At 40.6% G+C, this 20,348-nt stretch overlaps 1 protein-coding gene across 3 annotated transcripts in view; it reads right to left on the reverse strand.

Annotated features, from left to right (window-relative positions):
• The window catches only part of PDE4B (phosphodiesterase 4B), a 100,772-nt gene that overhangs the window by 19,519 nt on the left and 60,905 nt on the right, over positions 1 to 20,348 (reverse strand). The gene's annotated exons all lie outside the window — the stretch shown is intronic.

Genomic DNA, 20,348 nt, shown 5'->3' on the forward strand with positions numbered 1-20,348 from the left:
CTACTTCACAGAAAGCACACAGATGTAAATGTTTCACATTCTATCAAAGATATATAACAGAATCAAATTAACCCACCTTGATGTAACCCCAAGATACAGATAACAAATAGTTTGCCTCAGGCATTTTGGAATGCTCTCCTTGCCACAATCCACAAATCCCTTTGAAAGAATTCACTGTGCTGAGAGAGCACCCCCGAAAGGACCGGGAAAGCCGAGCAGATTCAGTGGTAAAATAATCAGAACTTATAAAAGACAAAGTCTCCAAAATTTAGGGCATTTCCTAATCCAGACAAAGCCCATCTTCGCACTCCATTCTTACAAGAAGCCTATGCTCCCTGCTTCTTTCCTGGCAGAGAGAGTAATGTAATCAGGAATTGCACGAAGGAACAAGAGCCTGTCTAAATGTATTCAGCTGGCTGGTTTGCAGCACTTATGAATTATGAATAGTCCTGGTGGCCGAAGGGGTTTCCACTCTAGATTAGTCCTGCTCAGCTGAACTCTGCAAGGAAGGAGCGATTCTTCTTTCCTGAGGGGTTGCCAGACTGGGAAGCACAGCCATCTTTTAAAAAGGAGAAGATTAAAATGGAGGAAGCCCCATGAATATTTAAGTAAATCTGAAGTCAGTACCCTCCCCCATTTCAACTAGGTGTTCTTAACCCTCTCTCCACTGCAGACCATCCTCCACACAGGCTCAGTCACGCTAATGGTTTCAGAGGGATGGTGCATTTGAGTCATTTACTCTCTCAACATTTTTAAAAAAACTGAGAACAGGTTAGAACTGTGCCTGTCTTCAGACTAGGCTTTCAGACTACAAAGATTTTTTTTTTTTTTTTAAAGCTAGCTTTTGGGAGGATTTTTTGCACACTGACGGCGTGTGACAATGCGTTCAGCCATCCTTCACAATGAAACAAGTGGGAATAGAATAAACTTCTTTCATTTAAAAATTACTTCATTTGCAGAATGCAGTTCTCTCCACTCCATCAGCTTATTAATATGCATATTAGATTGCATTCGACAAGTGAATTAAACACGTTCGACCTTTCGATCTAGGATCCAGAATGTGTTAGGAAATGTAAGCTGTCATTTGCTGCATGAAGGGTGAATTATCTGGGTTATGAAGGATTACGCTGCTTTGGTATTTGAGTGTTAAACATCTAATTCATGTTAGTAATATTTAGGAGTTAAACTAAATTTTATTTCATTTTAGCAATCTAGGGCATGTTGAGAAAAGTCATTCCCTTCCTGTAGACTCAATCTCTCTCCCTCCCTCCTGCCCCCCCTGCCCCCTTTTCCTTGTCAGCCTCAGAGGGCACAGGCAAGAGGAAAGGCGAAGAGGAGAGTCCCACCGCAGAGCTTCCCAGGCCCATCCCACTCCCCTCCTTCTCCCTTCTCTCCGTTACCCCACCCTTGGACTCTCAGAAGTTCAAGTACAGCATGTTAAAGCCAGAGCAAAGCACCATGGCAACAGCCCCCACACGCAATTGGCTCCCTTTCCTGTGAGGCTTTCTCCTTTCAAATGAGCATCCTGCACCAACAATGGCTTCACTTCAAGCATCCAAGCCCCCGTCGTGCCACTGCCTGAGCCCAGGAGACCAGCCTTTCTAGCTGAAGGCAACGCAGCTTAGCATTGTTGCCTGCTGGCTCACTGCACAATGCATTGTCCTCGGAGAGGTTCTGGGGGAACCCTGCTTGCGTCTGTGTGTTTTCCCATGACACACTATGTCAGTAACAATAACCAGGGATGTCCAGATCAATTGTCTCGGCTAGTGTGTTTTACTGATGGAACCTCTATGCAGTTTTGAACTCCAGGTGAACCGCGTAAGTTCCAAATTATTTATTTTTCAAGACAAACCTGCTTGGTCATAGGGGCCTCTCATTTTTACTTCTCAAAAGTCAGGCACTTACACTAAAGACTTAGAAGCCGGAAAAGACAGGTGTGTATGCTCTGATTGATCAGCTAAATTTTGGCAAAGAGGGAAACTGTACTTGGAGCACTGCAAAAATATCTTGGAAAAAAAGCAGAGACCAATGATTTCTTTAATTATGTCTCTGCATAAGACTTAGCCAAATGTAACATTCAAACGCTCCATCCTCATTTTGGTTCCTTTGGTCGGTAAAATATTTAGGAAGATTTTGGAGTCAATCAGGTTTGCACTAGTTCAAATAAAACCATTTTATCAGGTATTTGATAAATATTTTTTGAACATCTAAACTATGCCAGGCAAAGTATTAAAGATAGAGAAGTAAAAGAAAAACAAAAAACACCAAGAAAACCAACAAAAACAAAAAACAAAACAAAACCAAACAAACACTCTTTTAATCAGCTCTCATCCTAGTAGGAATAGTCAGATATATTAGGGCATGTTAGTTGACCACAACAGTTTTTTTTTTGTTTTTTTTTTTTAATTTATTTGAGAGAGAGAATGAGATGGAGAGAGCATGAGGGGGGAGGGGCAGAGGGAGAAGCAGACTCCCCGCTGAGCAGGGAGCCCGATGCGGGACTCGATCCCAGGACTCCGGGATCATGACCTGAGCCGAAGGCAGTCACTTAACCAACTGAGCCACCCAGGCGCCTGACCACAACAGTTTTAATAGTCTGGAGAGAGTGGGGCCAGTTCTTTATTAGTCATATTGGCCCCTGTGCTCAGAATAGAGAAGCAGGTAGAAATTCAATAATAAAAGGCTAGGAAGGGAAAGACTTTTCTCCTTCCTTTCGTTCTAAGACCTCCCATGGCCACAAAAATCCTGTTGGGATACAGTGTCATTCAGTCCCAACATGGGAGCAGGGCAAGTGGCTCTCAGCTACAAGGCTGAGAAGAAGCCAAACTCCTCATCTTTCCTGCATTGATTACAGAAGCAGTAAGCTATATAAATAGTGACAGATGAATACCACCTCCCTCCTGTTCATGCCTAAATTGCTCTCCTGTGAGTCTGTTGCTACGGGCATAGCAATGCCACCAAAAAGCCAAGTCATGCTAAGGTGACCATAAAGAACATATCATGATGAAGTATGCATACAGAGGTCACTCAGGGTCAGAAACTGACCCAATCCTAAAACGCTGCTTAGCAACAACCATTGGTTTTCCTCCTCCATAAGGGAAGGCCCAACCACACTGACCGAGGCCATCACTGCTCTCATCCAAAAGCATTTATGAAGGGCCCACTTATGCTGGGCAGCAGACGGGAGCATCTTTTCTTTTCCATTCTAGCAAATGTAGAGGACAATCAGTATGATTAGTGCTGGCCTATGTGATGAAACACACCAAGAGGTGGAAGAGATAGGAACTGTGTTTGAGGTTAAGGCGGAGGAGACAGTTGGACTATTTGGCTTAGTTGGATTTTCAGGGTCAGACCCCCATATGAGAATTGTTTCTGTGGAGCCAGAGATAGCCACAATGTAGTGGACAAATCCTGACTGTCACAGTCAGCTCTCACCCACAGCCCTTTGAAGTCACCTCACCTCTCATATTTAAATGAAAATGATGCATGGTTTTCGGCTCTCAGCCTTCCAACCTGCACCTGTCATGATTCTATGACAAGTTCCCTGGCCGTCTCCTATAGACTGGACACAATACTTACCAGCAACTGATATTTCCCAGAAAACAAAACACTCTCAATACTACTGAGAAAAACACCCCGAATGGGAAATGCTTCAGTCTGTAAGAATAAGTCACCAACAATGGAAAAGAAGCATTTATAATGTCTCCAGAGTTTGATATTCTAAGACTCTTGCCATCTCTTGCAAGGTTGGGTGTTCAGTCTAGATACGAAGGTAAAATAGCTCCTAAGTGAAACCGTGTCCCAAGCAGTTATGGGATTGAAAGGGAATGGACATTATTTATTTTGTCAAATGCAGTAGAGAAATGCACAAATAGGAGCACACTATTTCAAAGATAAATATGTCTTTACTACCTAACGTACACAGATCCTATTTTTCTGTTAAGAATCTGCCTTCACAAGAAAACCCTGTTAGAGCCTACCTAGAAATAATGTCCCCAGAGGAAATGGCCCAAGCCCCTTTTGAGTACAGATGAGGAAAATTTGTGAATGGACCCTTAGTAACACAAATTCCTTCAATGCTTCCTTAAGCTGATGCCCGCCACCAGATTTGTGAACACTGCTAGAAACTGCAGTTCTTTTTTGAAAATGGACCAGGATATCATTCTCTATAAATCCTTTAATCTTGCTTGCCTCGAATATATCTTCTCTGTAAAATCACACGCGAATGTTTTTGGACAGGTTATCTTTAATAGTGGGAAGTCATTTAAAATATAGAGTAGCCAATCCGAAATTCAATTACGCTTGATATGAACATTGTGTTTTATGGCTTCAATTTTCCTTTACCTTCAGTGCTACATACAGAGATTATTTTCTTCTGAGCCAGTTTTTTTTGTGAAACGATGGAACACTTCCTCATTCTTCTAGCTTTCTCATGAGAGGACTGGTTTGAGCTTTGTGGAAAGATCCACAAGCAACTTAGGAGCTCTCTTGGTAAAGAGGTCTTAGCTACACTAACCACACGGGAGGCGTGGAGGAGGATCTCAGAGATTGCTCCCAGTTCTAAAACCTGGTAGTTTTATATTTCTAAGAATAAAACAATTCAGAAGAGTAGTCATACGAGGGGCTAGTATCAAGCCCATAGAACAGCTACTTTTAAGACTCATCTGGGCTTGTGAGGGGGTGACCTGGATGTCACCGAGGAGTGAATCTTTAGTGACCCACTGTATCTTCAGCCCATCAAAAACTAGATAAACGGGCACTTTCCTCTCATTGGTAACCTCACGCTGAAGTCAGTAGGTGAAAACTGTGTGGATTTAAAAAAAAAGAAAAGAAAAGAAAAATAAAGAAAAAAAAAAAAGGAGCCAAAGAGAGGAAGACAGCTTCAGCAGTTACCCTTGTGGGTGGCCGTCTACGCAGGAGCCCATCTGGGAGACAGGCGCCTTATTGTGTGGGACCTTCCTGTTTTCGCAGTATGAAACAACTGCCCAAGTCATTAAAGTCACAATGACTTTATTAGGGACTGCATTTTGACTCATATTTTACACTTTGTTAGTCACAACTTAATCAGAATTCCTGGGCATCAGGAAAGCAAAGGGGCTGAAAATTCTTCCTCCGAATGCTAGCGGAGGTAGAGGGAGTTACAACAGCTCAGGGAAGGTGCACAGCTCAGGGCAACATGCGCGTCAGGAGGGCTCGTCTCTGTCTCAGTTCTGGCACGAGCTCCATGCGTGATCTTGGGTAAGATAAATTGACTTTTGGGGACTCAGGTTGTTTTAGCGATGGGCACAGTTTCTTTAGTTATAAAATGGTTAATTTTGAAGGTTCTTTCTGATTCCAAAACATTGCTTCTTTCATACCCTTATTTTCACATGGAAAGAAGACCCAAAGAAGTGGAGAACTCTAATTGCTAAGCACCTACACTTTTCTTTGCAATATCTGATGTAAACAAAAAAACAGGGATATACTGTACTTTCTCTAGAACCCTTTATCAAACTCACGATTTCCACAATTCTTCACATTTCAGATCATCTGACAGTGAGGGTCCCATCTCTTGTTTCCTTTTGATCTTTCCCTGTCTATCATCTCTTTGAAACTTGATGTCACAGTTGCGTTAATGACCTGCTTATCATATTTGAGAGGGAAATGAAACTGAATTGAGTGAGTTGGTAACAGGAATCAGGATGGGAGAACATGCCATTCGTTGTCCATTAACATCTACTACACTAGACACCATAGTTCCATGGTGCTCCATCCCAGAAAACAAGCTCTGCTGTGTGAGTATCTGGAGCACATCGTTGGTACACCAGGGAATAAAGTTAGGTCATCCTAACTGCCCATGTGATACATCAGAACAAAATTCATCTAAACACACCAGAATTGAGTGATTCTCTTCTCAACTGCCCAGTGATGTAGTAATCCACAACAAATATAGATTGAAAAACAAGCAAGGACTTCTCTGGCATATTCTGCAACAAAACATTGGAATTTATGATGAAGCTAAAATTGAATAAACTCCACTTGCTGCTTAAAGGACAAGTTACCTGCTCCGGTGACATTTTAAAAGTCGAAGAGGGACAGACCATTAGTGTTTTCATACACAGAATTGAAAAACAAGAAAACAAAACAAAACAAAAAAAAAACCAAAAGAATTTAAATACAACACTCTACAACTTGACTGTAGGTCTTGAACAGCCCTCAAAATTATTAGGTGTTTCTTCCTACCTATCTATCTATGCTCTTTGCCGCTGTCCATTTTTCTTAGAATTTCTGAAACTTTTCAAGAAGAGATATGGCACACATTATTGGGACACTAAAAAATTGACCTCTCCTACACCCAAACTAATTCCCTTAAGAATGTTTCGAGAAACTTCTCATGACTTAACATTCCCTTAATTCCAAAAGTTGCTGCAGTGACACAATTAAATAGATACTATATTTATATTCAAAGATGTATTGAAATTTTAGATAAACAACATTTTTTAGTATAAGTGTGTTCTAGAAATTTCATGTCCCAAATATCCCATAAAGAGATTGGATTTCAAAATCATATACTCACATTGTGTCAGGTTTAGAGGTATTGTATATTTTTAGATAATTGAAAATGTTCACACTTGTTCTTTTTGACAGAGGTCTTCCCTTCTGCTGAGAAACCCAGCAACACTGCATCTGTTACTGGAGCTTCACAATTTCATTTTATGTATTTGAGTCTTTTCTTTTAATCTGGCTGTTAATAGAAATAGATTGCAAAAAAAAAAAAAAAAGAGGTATGTTGGCAAATCTGGGGTGCTGGCCTGAGAAAGATAGCAAAGGCCTTTCTTCAGCAGATAACATAAATCACTGCAGCAACTGAGAAAAGGCAAGGAATCAAGGTACACTATTTAGTTACCCTTTTGTTTTTGCATTTAAGCAATCTATCATTTTTTTCTGTGCATAATGGCTAATATTTAACCTCAAGCTTCTAAGGCCGGTTCTAAGGCCATGGGGTGTTAAGGTGATTCCAAAGCAGATGACTAAGGTTTCTGTTGGACCATTTCATGGCCAGAAGTTCTACAACTTATTATATTTTTTAAATTAGAAATCTTAACCATGGATCAGACCCACAGCCCATCCAGTCTAGTGTCCTCTACTGACTAGCTAAAAACAAGACCTATGCCTCAAGACCTTCAGATCTGACTTGAAAGCCATTGACACAGAACAGAAAAATCACCCCCCAAACATGTGCTTTCTTTTCATAACCCCAAAAGCATTGGTCATGATTCTCCTTAAGAACTGATTTCCAATTTTATTCTATAACATCTCGGTTGTTTAAAATTTTGTTTAAAATAAATATTACCTTATTAGAATTCTCGATATTTTTGCAGCTACAAAAATCTACCACAGCTTGTTTTTGAGATTACTACTCTACCCCTTTAAATACATCATGTGATATGTATTGTGGTTAATATTAATTATACTGATTATTGCTAACTATGTTCACATACCCTTTGAGATAAGAGACAATGTGATGCTTCAAAGCCTGCTGTGGAAATCACTGCTTCTGGATTAACAGTTTCCCAGGGCTGGAAATTTATAAGATCAACTCTAGGGACCATCTAATCAATAAAGGAAACCCACGGGCTACAGAGACATATCATTTGATTCCCTGAAAACATATACGTTATCTGTTTTGGCATTTTGGTACTCCCTACACTAGAATTGAGAAGAATCTGCCACATGGTGGAGGCTAGAACATATTTTTAAACTATAAAGGATGAAAACAGTGATCTTATCTAATTTTATTCTATAAAAAATTATATCGTGCATTTCATTTTCTTATTATTAGCTCCCACAATTTAAAATAGATGGATGAGTGCTCTGCACAACAATGCACCCCAGGACGTATAGTTTGTCGGTTCATGGAAGGCTTATAAAAGTAGTTTCAGAGTTGGAGGTGTAGGTCATACATGACGTAGAGGGGGTTCTGGTTATAGTTGGCCTTCCCAGGGAGATCTAACAGCATAGAGAGGACTCTAACAGCAAACTCAACATCATACTAGCATGCCATCAGATCAGATGAGCATCCAGCTGAGTCTGGAAATAAAATACTCATCTGAGAAACTTGGCAAGTCACTGAACCTCTCAGAGACTAAGTTTTTCCAACTTTAAAATGGGAAAGTTAGAAATAATATATGTAAAGGGATTGGCAAAGTGTCTGTAGTACTTGTCCTTTATCCCACAAGATTTATACTTGAAGCTGATGTTTTATTTCTCAGTTTTGTCTCTGAATTTAATTTAATTTAAGAGAGTGGGGAAGTAGGGCAGAGGGAGAAAGGGAATCTCAAGCAGGTTCCACTCCCAGTGTGGAGCCATCTCAGGGCTCGATCTCATGACCCTGAGATCATGACCTGAGCCGAAATCAAGGGTCAGATGCTCAACTGACTGAGCCACCCAGGCGCCCGGTTTTGTCTCTGATTTTTAAAAGAATCTGAGCTTATGGTCCGGTCTTCACATGGGTTTGCATTTGGGTGGAGCTTTCAGCTGGCTCTCTGGCATCTAAACTCTTCTTCTTGTTGAAAGTAGCTGGTATAGGGGTGCCTGGGTGGCTCAGTCGTTAGGTGTCTGCCTTCGGCTCAGGTCATGATCCCAGGGTCCTGGGATCGAGCCCCACATGGGGCTCCCTGCTCGGCAGGAAGCCTGCTTCTCCCTCTCCTGCTTCTCCCTCTCCCACTCCCCCTGCTGTGTTCCCTCTCTCGCTGTCTCTGTCAAATAAATAAATAAAATCTTTAAAAAAAAAAGAAAGAAAGTAGCTGGTATAATTAACTACAGAATTCCCACAATATGCTACTGTTGATGTGACGCAGTACTATGTCATTTTGATTACATGACACATAAGTTACTCATAGAAGTTCTGGCTCTCTGGTTGACGTTTAGATTATTCACCAGTCTAAGGCGTGTAAACCAGAATTGCCAGAAAGATAGATGAAACCCGTCAAATGAAACCATAACTCAAAACAGCCTGGTGTTAAAACTATATCATTAAAAAAAAAGCGTATTCTGAGATCTCTCGCTGTTGCTAACTCTATCCATTCATGATTCCATGACTTAGCCAATTTCCTCAAATTAAGAGACTTTGGAGCTCTTCGTGTATGAACAAAAGCCACGAATGGGCACAAGTTGCCTGACACAAGGATAACTGCACCAAATATTCATTTTGCTCAGGTTGCCACAGCTGAGGTCCGTCCAGTAACACATCTGAATTAATTGAATATGTGGCTAGGAGAGCAGTGAGAGGAGTATCAGCAATATGTCAGGAACAAAAAATATAACCAGACAATGACAGAATGACTAAACGGCTACACTCCAGACAAAACAGATATTTTGAGTGGCTGAGTTTCAGACACAACATGTGCTCATAAACATGTTCCCAGCTGAGTGTACATCGCCAGTCTCTGAAGGGCTTAGATCCTTGGCCACAGGATGCAGACTTTCCAAGAAAAAGGTAAACCAAATGCCCCAATGCTGAACCAAACAACAGCGATGTGCTTCACGTTTTTGTTCATAGGAAGAGCGTTTGACCCTGATGGCTTTGTTCTCTAGTGTCTGACTCTGAATTTGGGAGAAGGCTCAGGAGCAAGCTTTTGCAGCTTCTGAGGGTAGTTTGAAGAGTCACTGCAAACCAGATGGGAGTTTTTCATTCAACGGAACAATTAGAAAAATGAACTGGGCGTGGCAAGCACCTGCACGGAGCACGGTGTAGTGCAATAGGAAACAGGATTCCTGGGTTCTAATGGATTTGCCACTAACAACATCATTGGTTGTGGACAAATTAGATTACATTTCTAAGCCTCATGCAAGGGATATTTATTTGAATGTCTACCATGTGTCTAGAGGTATTCTAAATGCTGGGACCACTATGGTGAACAAGGTAGACACAATTCATGTCCCCAATAACCTTACAGTCTAAGAGAGGAGATGAGTAAAAACTAAGTTCCACAACAGAAAATCAAAATCATAAATTTGTGAGAGCCAACTGTAAAACCCACAAGGTACTGGGTTAGGATAATTAGAGAAGTTCTCTCCAAAGCGGTAACATCTAAACTGAGGCCTGAAAAATAAGAAGGGACCTGGATTGAGCTCTAGCTTTCAAATTCTATATAATTACATGTTTTGTTACCAAGTCATATAAGAATATAACAAATTGGCCTGTGGATTTCCCTTTAATTTTTATTTTTATATCATTTGACTTTGGAGCAAAAATAACAAGATTTGATTCTAGGGCATCAGCAGTGAGTAGCTGAAGGGCTTGGACAAAACAGTAATGTCTTTTGCATCCTGTTTCACACTGAAAAGGGATATAGTAATACTTTCCTCCTGATGAGCATCAGAATGAGATCACATAGGGAGAGCTCTGGGTAAGCAGGAAAGCCCTCTTCAGGTCTGTTTCCTTACCTTGCTACCTTGGATCTGGGCAACACAAAAATAACAAACAGCTATACACTTAGAGAAAGTGGCCCTTTATTTAATGCTCTATCCCAGGACCATAGGGAACTTTGAGAGCAAATAAGCTTTAAAGTGAAGAAAGAGGCCTTAAAAATCCCTACATCACTCCATAACTAATGTTCCCTCAGGCAGAATCAGAGTTCTCTGGGAAATGCAGTCGTGGATCGCAGGGCTAGATTTGAAAAGCAGTGATCAAAACAGAAAAATCTTTCCTGAGTTCTTCCTCATTAATATTGCCTCCTCTTTTATTACCTTTATGAAAAAGGGCTCATATTTTACTCATTTTAACCCAATATATTCTCTTGCTTTAAAGGAAAAGAACCCATTCCTGTCCAGGGGTTCATGTTTATATTTATTTTTGGCAAGGCTCCTACTTAGGATTTACTAAGGGCTCTGAAAGGTGTTTCTTGAAAAGCAATGTATGGCCTTTCTTAGTTTGAAAATTATTCTATGCCCCATCTACAATGCAGCATTAGATAATGAATTTATCTTAATACCATGAACATATAGAAGGAGAGTATTAACAAAAGAATATTTTTAATTATTGTAATCAAAATTAGATAAATTCTTTGAAATTAAATTATACTGATTTAAAAATATTTTAAAAATCATACTGGTAAATCCTGATGAGATATTATCAGGTAACCTTCCATGCAATGGGTAAGAAAGATGCAAATTAATTTTGTGCAACTAGATCCTGAGTGTGTTAAAATACAGGAGGGAAAAATTCAGTGACAGCTCACCCTGTCACAAACATAAATGATGTACTGGACTTGGCCAAGTAAATGCGGATATATTTAAATCATTCCGACTCAGTTACAGAATGGAACCAGCGATAGCAATCAAATGGATAAGGGGCTGAGGCAGGGAGGGCACTGTGCCCTCTCAGCTGGGTAGATGGGTAGCATCTGGCTGGCTAAACTGACCTGTCTGGGCTATGAGTGGGCCATCTACAGCAGCAGTTGGAGACCATTCAACAGTGATCTATCAGAGTCCCTAGCTTTTCACAATCAAGTGGGCATGCAAGAGTATACCCCAAATTCATATTACCACTGGATAGTCTCAGCATGTGCCATGAATTTAAATTTAAATTTTTTGAAAATACTAAAAAATATTTCCATCTTTAATATCATGCTGTATCTAGTAGCAAAGTCATTACCTGTCCTAGTAGCCATCAAAAGTCCTCATGTCAACACATTTCTTAAACGACCAAATCAAGAAGAATTTCAGAGAGCTTTTTAGAATAGGACAAACCCCAAATCAAGTGCCACCAACTGACAAAGCCTTCATTTGTTTTTCGCTTTTCTCCTGACCATTAGACTGAAACAGACCTATGACTCTGATAATTTTTGGTCTTACCACTCTGAGCATACATGGGTTCTTGAAACATTCGAGACCCGATTACAGGCCTCAAGAGCTTGCCATCTGGAGTAGACATAAAGAAAACCTCAGAGAACTAAAATATTAGTTATGATATTAACCAGTAAGCTAGGTAAGAGGATGATTTATGAAAATCTGATCAAAGTCAGGGTACCTAAGTGAAGATTTCAAAAAAAGAAAGCCAAGAAGTGTGGCATACCAGGAGTAGGTTCATAGTATAGGCCTGATGATGTATTTGAGCCAAAGGGAAGTCTTTAAGGCAATGGAATGCCAAGAAAGGGGGTAAAGGTCTGTATTTCTTCATTCTCAAGTTATCATAAAACTCTTACTTCTATTCTTTTTTTTTTTTTAAGATTTTATTTATTTATTTGAGAGAGAGAGAATGAGAGAGAGCACATGAGAGGGGGGAGGGTCAGAGGGAGAAGCAGACTCCCCGCCGAGCAGGGAGCCCGATGCGGGACTCGATCCGGGGACTCCAGGATCATGACCTGAGCCGAAGGTAGTTGCTTAACCAACTGAGCCACCCAGGCACCCTCTTACTTCTATTCTTAAGCCAGGTTTTCTATAGATCTTCTGACACCAAGGGAAGAGAGGAAGTTGGAAGTCTACCGTTTGATCAACTGGAGCTACTAAAACTTGAGTATTATTTCGATTATGTGAGGATAAAAATGTTAATCCTGGCTGCCTTTGTAAAACGAGATTTTCTTTCCTGATAGTATACATATATTTTGATGATATATACATGTATTTTGATTCAGAAGTTAAAACAGCAAAAAGTGAAAAAAAAAAAAAAACCAGCAATGCCAAAAGCATTTAAAGTAACTCATTCCAACTATATCCTTCTGGATTTTGAGCACACAATTTTCAGGAATACTAAATTAGTTCTCTTTACTTGAAGTGATTAAGACATGTATAGCTTTTACCCAAGAAAGGTAATGAGAAGGACAATGAGAAGGTTAAAAATCAATGCAACTAATAGAGGGACTGTGCCATGTCTTTCTTAAGTGTAATCAGATTTTTGCTGAAGATGAACAGCAAATGGGATTTGTAATCAGACCCGTATCTTACTACCTTAATCTTCCACTAATTAACCTTGTGACTCTGGAAAAGTCATGTCATAATGAAATTATATTTCATTTAGATTGTGTTTTACATTTTACAAAGATCTTTGGAGTACATTAGATATTTAATCCTCAATTTTTATCATCCTCATCTATAAAACAAGGTCTTCAAATCTATGATATCTACGGTTCCCTACTGGGTTTAAAGTTCTAGGATTTTGTTTAATACAGCCATGTGACACTATAACTGGAAAGAATATATTTCGATCTTTCTTCTGGCTTGACTTATCAACTTTCACCATCCGTACTGACCAAAGACACTACATGGTCACCAAATTACCACTTCACTTCACCCTGTCTGATCAGCTTTAGCGCACAGCCTATATGGTTGAGTTGGAAAGGTATTTTTATTTAATGACAACTTCTCTTTTTACTGTTTTCCATTCAAAAACAAGTAATTAAAATTTACCTTTAGATGGCAAATGACAAAAACTCTTGTCCTAAATCTACATTTTTTAAAATGGTTTAATCACTTTTATGACCAGTATCTGTGCTCAAATTTCCTTTTTACAATAGCTGAAGGTTATAACATTATGCACTATGCTGTTAACAAAGAGTGAAAGGAACTTGGCCATTTAAAGTTTTTAATGAACATTTTCAAGATCACCATATTTTGAGCAGCTAAAAAATATAAAGAAGTGAAATTAAGCCGTGAAGATGAAATTTATTTTTAATAAATTCACTAAACTTCAATTTCTGAAGGTTTTAGGTTTCAAAAGTGGTACATTTTTAAACTACAAGTAATTAGCAGACAGAAACACAGGACTGATGAGCAGAAATGCATGATTTATAGCCTTTAAATGCTGCTCCATAAAAAGAAAAAGACTATCAGGTACTTCTTAAAGAGAAGAAGATTATCAGGCACTTCCCAAAACAGAAACAAAAGAAACAGAAGTTTTACTGTCTTCTTCATTTCTAAATAATTTAACTGTCCTTTCTTTGTGGAAACACTTGGCTACTTTAAAGTAAATCAAACAAAGGAAGTTACAGTAAAATATCCAGGAGACTAAACAGTTTGGCACCAGTTGAGGGAAACATCACGTACAAATGGGCAAGACACAGAGGGCTGGCAGGTCCCTGAAAAATGCTCAAGTGGAGGGATGTGCTAGGACGCACATCCCTGTTGGCATAGTGCCTTCCAGAGCGTGAAATCTATTGACTGCGGCACAAGTCTGCCCTCGTAGCTTTGGTTTGGTAAGTCCTGGCTTTCAGAAAGCTGATGTATCTCCACTTGCTGAGCACGCTTTTGCTCAGAAGGCAAATTTTGGGAAGAATAGCACAAGACTAAGCTCCACCCTTGGTTTTTCTTCCATAGAGAGCAATGGCACCAATTTTGGAAGCCTTTTAGATTAGGACACATTTGAAAAGAAAAATAAAAGGTAAGAAAGAAGTATAAAAAAATGTGAAACAGACGTCTATTCCATTAAAATACTGTTATTCTATTTTTTACAACTAGTGTTCTGGATTTATATTTGATACTCCAAACATAGTTGTCAGATTTTTTTTTTATATGGAGAGAAAGGGTCCCCTTAAAATGACTTATTTATCAGATTTTGATAATATAATCTTGTCTTACCAGCTAGCCAGGGGTGCAACAATCAAAGGTAATGTGCCCTGACCTCACTCCTATTTTATTTTTAGAGATTTGGTCACCTGGGGCCTTTCAAGTGAAGCAGTAGAAAGACTGGGGTGAATGGATTAGAACTCAGTGAAGGAAATGGTTCTGTAAATATCAATGAAAAATATTTAAATTAAGAAAAGTAGATTAAAAATCAAACTTCTTACAAAGCACTAAAGTTTTCAAAGAGTAGAACTTAGAACACTCAGTTACGCTCTCAATAATACAACTTATTTTGTCACAGAAAGAGTAACTGAAATAATGCCAGATAAACAAACAGCTTAATCTTCTCTTTCTTCTTTGTTGGAAGACAAAGTCTAATGCAGACAGTCTATATCTTACCGCTAGGAAATTTCCCTGTATTAATTATTGCTACTGAAGCATTCCTCCTCTGTTTCATGGTCTTGGGGCATGTATTAGAAAGGACATAATGTATGATGAAATTGCCCCAATTTTTTGGATGATAACTTTCAAAAAAAGAACAGCCTCTCTCTGTTTTCTTTTTATGTTGGGGAGGGGGGTAAAAAGGGAATTTGGGGGTTGGTTGTCTTTTAAACAAAACTTCACTGTCTTCTCTTAGGCCACGTTAGAGAATTTGGGAGCACAAATAGATCCTGAATTTAGCAAACAGGCCCATAAACGGCAGCAGATTAGTTTAATACTGTTATTTACATTTTGATGAGTGCTTTACAACCATCTTCTATAACTACGGTTATTCTCCTCCCTCTTATCTGTTAACAGACACTGCTTCCCAGCTGGGAAGACTGAGTTTAAGGTTATTAATGGCTGGTCTGGAGGCCCCGAATATGGTAACTGCAGATTAGGATTCTGAACCAGACCTAAACAAGCAATGATGGCCAGAGTCAGACGAATAAGACTTCCCAGAGATGACAAAATTCCCTTGTAAAAGTTATTAAATACCTCTCTGTTTCTATATTTATCTGTGCCATCGGGATCATTGATGATGAGTCAGATGGCCCTGGGTGTAAATCCTGCTCTCTTCTTTACTTTAGGCAATGTAATACAACTCTTCAAACCTCACTTTACTACAGAATGGAGATAATAATAGTATGTATTTCCAAGAGTTGCTGAGAGTATTCATGACAGAATGTAGGTAAGGGGCTTAGTACCATATCTTCGCAGATAGTAACACCTGTAAAAGTAGTTTGGCTGTCGATGCTTCCTGTCCCAACAATAAATGCGAGAGCTGCCGGAGACCATGGAAACAGTCTTCTCCAATTCTTTTGTTTTGTAGATAAAGAAAGGCAAAAATTCCAAATGAATTAACTGTTTAAGATCATATTCCTAAATGGAGGCAGAGCTAGACTTCAAACTCATGGCTTAGTCTACCTAGGCTCTTTTCCCTTTGCTCCCTCCAGTTCTTCTTTTTTTTTTTTAATATATATATTTTTTTCTTTGACAGAAAGACACAGCGAGAGAGGGAACACAAGCAGGGGGAGTGGGAGAGGGAGAAGCAGGCTTCCCGCGGTGCAGAGAGCCCAATGCGGGGCTCGATCCCAGGACCCTGGGATCATGACCTGAGCTGAAGGCAGATGCCTAACGACTGAGCCACCCAGGCACCCCTACTGCCTCCAGTTCTATATAAATCTGAGAGTGAAGAGAGAAGAGTTGGATCGAAAATGTTCAAGCGCCCCACCTGGCTGTCAGAACTGATTTTCCTTCCATTCTTCCCTCGAATCCAGCTCACCTTTAACACTTGAGGGGCCACATACATATGTCTGAATAAAGATATAAAGCTAGCTCCAACACTCCTACCTCAACAGACATCCCTTCCTAGCAGCTCGGAAGGGCAGCGTGAAGTACGAATTCTTGAGTTCCTTGGTTATGGCAGTGCAGGGGGACCTAGCTCCGGGACCGCATCCTGTCCCATTTCTTCCCCCAAGGAACTCATGCGCAGGCCTTTGTATACCCTCTGCTACCACCTGCCTGTCCAAGCTCCTCCCACACACTTCTTCCAAGCCCAACTGCTGCCTCTTGGCTACTCTTTGGGCCTAAGGGCATGAGTCCCGGCAGCACATCCAGGAAAGAGGCCTGCACAGGTCCCGGAACAGGGTCCAGAACCATTGGGCAGAGAATGTAGGGGGTCCAGTGGATGCAGTATGGTCTGGAACGGGCACCACAGCTGCCCCTGGGCCCCCCCACCCCCCGTCCCGGCTCCTCACCTCCTGAAGCAGAGCGCAGCTGGAGGAACAGCCCAGGCTAAGGCTCTCTTAAAGCAAAGAGTCCAGGAAAAGGACCCCTCTTGCCCTAAGGGTGAGAATGCTCTAGTCCTGTCATTTAACCTTGGGCAAAAGTAGAAGTAATCCCCTCCAATGATTGGTCACCTGCCTATCATCTTTCTGACATAGCTCTGAGATGAATCTGTTGACCAAGAAGATCTATTTCTTTTTTGGTTCTGCTGGACCCAACATTTCCCTTACTTATCTATTATTCAGTTAGATAGAAAATGACTCGCAAGTGCAGGGCAAACTGCCCATCATGATCACATTCCAGTATCACGCAGCTTGAGTCCCAAGTGGCTCCAGGCTGGTAGAATCGTATGAGTTTATTCCTTCTCACCCAAGAGCGCAGGCAATTATTGGCCTTTACTTTCAATACTCCAGTACAGACACACCTGAAGAACCGGAAAAATAAACCTGTGTAGCCAGAAGGACTCACTTCCCCTGTGATGGTATCTGCAGTTGACTTCATGATACCTTCAAAGAAAAAGGATCTTCTATCTCCCGTTCTTATCTTATAGGTTTCCTTAGCAAACATGGACTGAAGTGCTAGGTCCTGAGGCTTCATTCTAAAGAGACTACTGATATTATGCAGGACTGCTCTTTTCAACAATGAAACATCCATTTTCACGGAGAGGGCCCCAAACCTTTGTCCTACACATAAAACAGCCCCAGGGCAAAGCTAGTCAAGAAAGAACAGGAGAATGGAGAGTGTTTGTGGCGGAAGTCGGGACAGTGACAAGTTGCTTGAACACAGCTCCTCGCTGAATACCACAGCACGTTCATCTTTTGAAAAAACCTTCAACATGGGGCGCCTGGGTGGCTCAGTTGTTAAGCGTCTGCCTTCGGCTCAGGTCATGGTCCCAGGGTCCTGGGATCGAGCCCCACATCGGGCTCCCTGCTCAGCGGGAAGCCTGCTTCTCCCTCTCCCACTCCCGCTGCTTGTGTTCCCTCTCTCGCTGTATCTCTCTCTGTCAAATAAATAAAAAATCTTTTTAAAAAAAGAAAAAACCTTCAACATGCTGGGTACAAATGACGCCTTTGACACTTTCACCTGAAAAGTTTAGGCGAGAGACTCTTTCTCAGTAGAAGCTCCCTGTCCTTGTCAGTCACCACTACGCCTCCCTGGGGTTGTTTTGTGCCAGTCCTTCCTCAGCCACTGTTGTTGCAACTCTGTACTCTTCTGACTGAGTCTGTCAGGAAGGAGACAGGAAATTCTAGTCACCCGCACAGCAGCTGCGCCATTCCTCCTATCCTCCTCCAATGACGTCGGTTGGCTTTGGTGACACGGGGTCAGGAACTGAGCCACAGTGAAGGTCAGGAAGACAGGTCAGTGTTTATGCCGTTGCTGGGCTGGGGATCCTGCTGAGGCTATTTGCTTTCTTCCTTGCTATACTGTTTCTCTTTCCGTTCCTCTTTTTATAATGCAGAGCCAAAGCATCCTGTTTTGAAAACATCTAACTGTTTGGCCACTGAGGAGCTCATGCTCTGATGCATTTCGCTGAGGTGTAAGACAATTCTAATTCAGTAGGCGATGAAAGTTGAAACAAAAATTAATGAGCAAGTCTAAGAACGCAATCTGTCGTTACAGAAAACAGTTCTAACACGTCTAACTGAACTTGGGCTGCTGGCGGAAGGTTCACTCGACATCCTTTTCATCTTGCAAAACAATGTCATTACCTCGTAAAACTGCTGAATTTATTTCATCTTGTAATTCTCAGGGAAAAATAACCTACAGTATTAATCCACCTGGCTGCATCTTTCTCTGTGATCCTGGAATTCCATTTGGCCTGTGGCCAGCATTAAGAAACTGGGGCCCAGGAGGAGACTAGGTTTCTATAGGTCACAGAACAGTTCCTTATCTCTCAGGCTCTGAAACATACTTGGGAAAACCAGTTATAATCTGAGTCACAGTTTTCTTCAAAATATAAAAGGGTTGAGGAAAAACAATAAACACACAACCTTACCCAGATGGGGTAAATATGAAAGACTGCTTGCTTTTCCTCCACTGGGCACAGTCAACTCTCTACCATTCACAAGGTCCCAAACACCCCCCACGCAAAACATTGGCTTTCCCATCACCACTGTTGAGTAGGTAAAAACTCAGTAAATCACCCAGTTGATCAAAACTAAGGGCATATAATGTTTGCAGAGATGTAGTGGATGTTATAAAGAAGTCATCATTTATTGAATCTTTACTACCCAGCAGGTGCCTTGTGGAGCGTTTCAGACTCATTATCTCATTTAATCTTCACAGTGACCCAGTAAAGTAGGTATCACTTTTATCCCTGTTTTCCAGATGAGAAAATTAAGCCTTAGAACAGTTAGTTAAGTTAGCCGAGGTCAAGTAGCTAGTAAATGATAGAGATAGGATTTGAACCATGATCTTTTGACTCCAAAGCCCATGCTTTTCACATACTTCCTATATGGAACATCTTCAGACTCACTTCCAAGTTTGTAACTCAGAGATTTGCCATGGCTCCTTTGTTCAGTGAGGGGAAACAGAAGATGAGCAGATACAACTACATAGTAGTGATGATGATGATGATGATGGTGATGATGTGGGAAACAAAGGCAGAAGAAAAATTATTAAATTTCCTTACTACCTAGAGCCCACTGACAAGTCCTTGAAACAGGCAGAGTGACATTCTTCTAGGGACTCAACAGCCTCAACGTTAACACTTTGCTAAGGGCAAAAGGCAATCCTAGCCCAAACCCCACGTCAATTATATTTTTAAATGGTGACTTGGAAGGAATGTTCAAATAATTTCAACCACATTTGAAATTAAATGCAGGACTGTATTTTTACCACAAATAATTAAGTTCCCCCCCCAAAACTGATATAGATCAATTTCTTTTTGGTGGCCACAAAAATATTCTTATTATATTATGTTACATGTGCCATGGATTAAGCTTTATTTATGAAACAATTATCTAGATAATCAAGATTCTGGGGGGAAACATGGTTGCTAAGTAAAAAGAGAACGAGATCTTTTACAAATGCAACTGACTTGAGCTGTCAGTTGAGCACTATTCATCCACTGGACAATTGCTTTGCCCTACAACCTTTCCACTGTAGGTGTAGAAAATAGGTGCATGCCTTCTACTTAAGCTAACTGTGTCAGCGTTAAGGTTTAGCCCTCTCTTTAGGGTTAGCTCTATTCAACTTTCATTGCTTCCTGCACAGGACACCATAAAGGAGGAGCGGAAGCCTGAAGTGATTGGAATTCTCACTAGGACCTACATAGTCCTTGGTCTCAGAGCCTTATTGACCATTACACTGAATATGAAAAGTTTTTTAAATAAATTTGCAAAACAGACGATGTTTAATTTCAGCACTCCAGACACAAACCTGGTTAGAATCTACAAGGCATCAACACTCAAAATGAAAAATAATGACAATTTGCAGTTTCTCAATGAGAATTCTTTTTCTCCCCTGTAGTTAGTTGGCTACTTTATCTTAGCAACTGAAGAAGAAAGTTCAGCATGTCTTTTATGGTGAAACCTGCT

The sequence above is a fragment of the Mirounga angustirostris genome, unplaced genomic scaffold (genome assembly GCF_029215605.1).
Source record: "Mirounga angustirostris isolate CCGP_5_RB_7025 unplaced genomic scaffold, mMirAng1.0.hap1 SCAF_4, whole genome shotgun sequence".
Taxonomy (NCBI): domain Eukaryota; kingdom Metazoa; phylum Chordata; class Mammalia; order Carnivora; family Phocidae; genus Mirounga; species Mirounga angustirostris.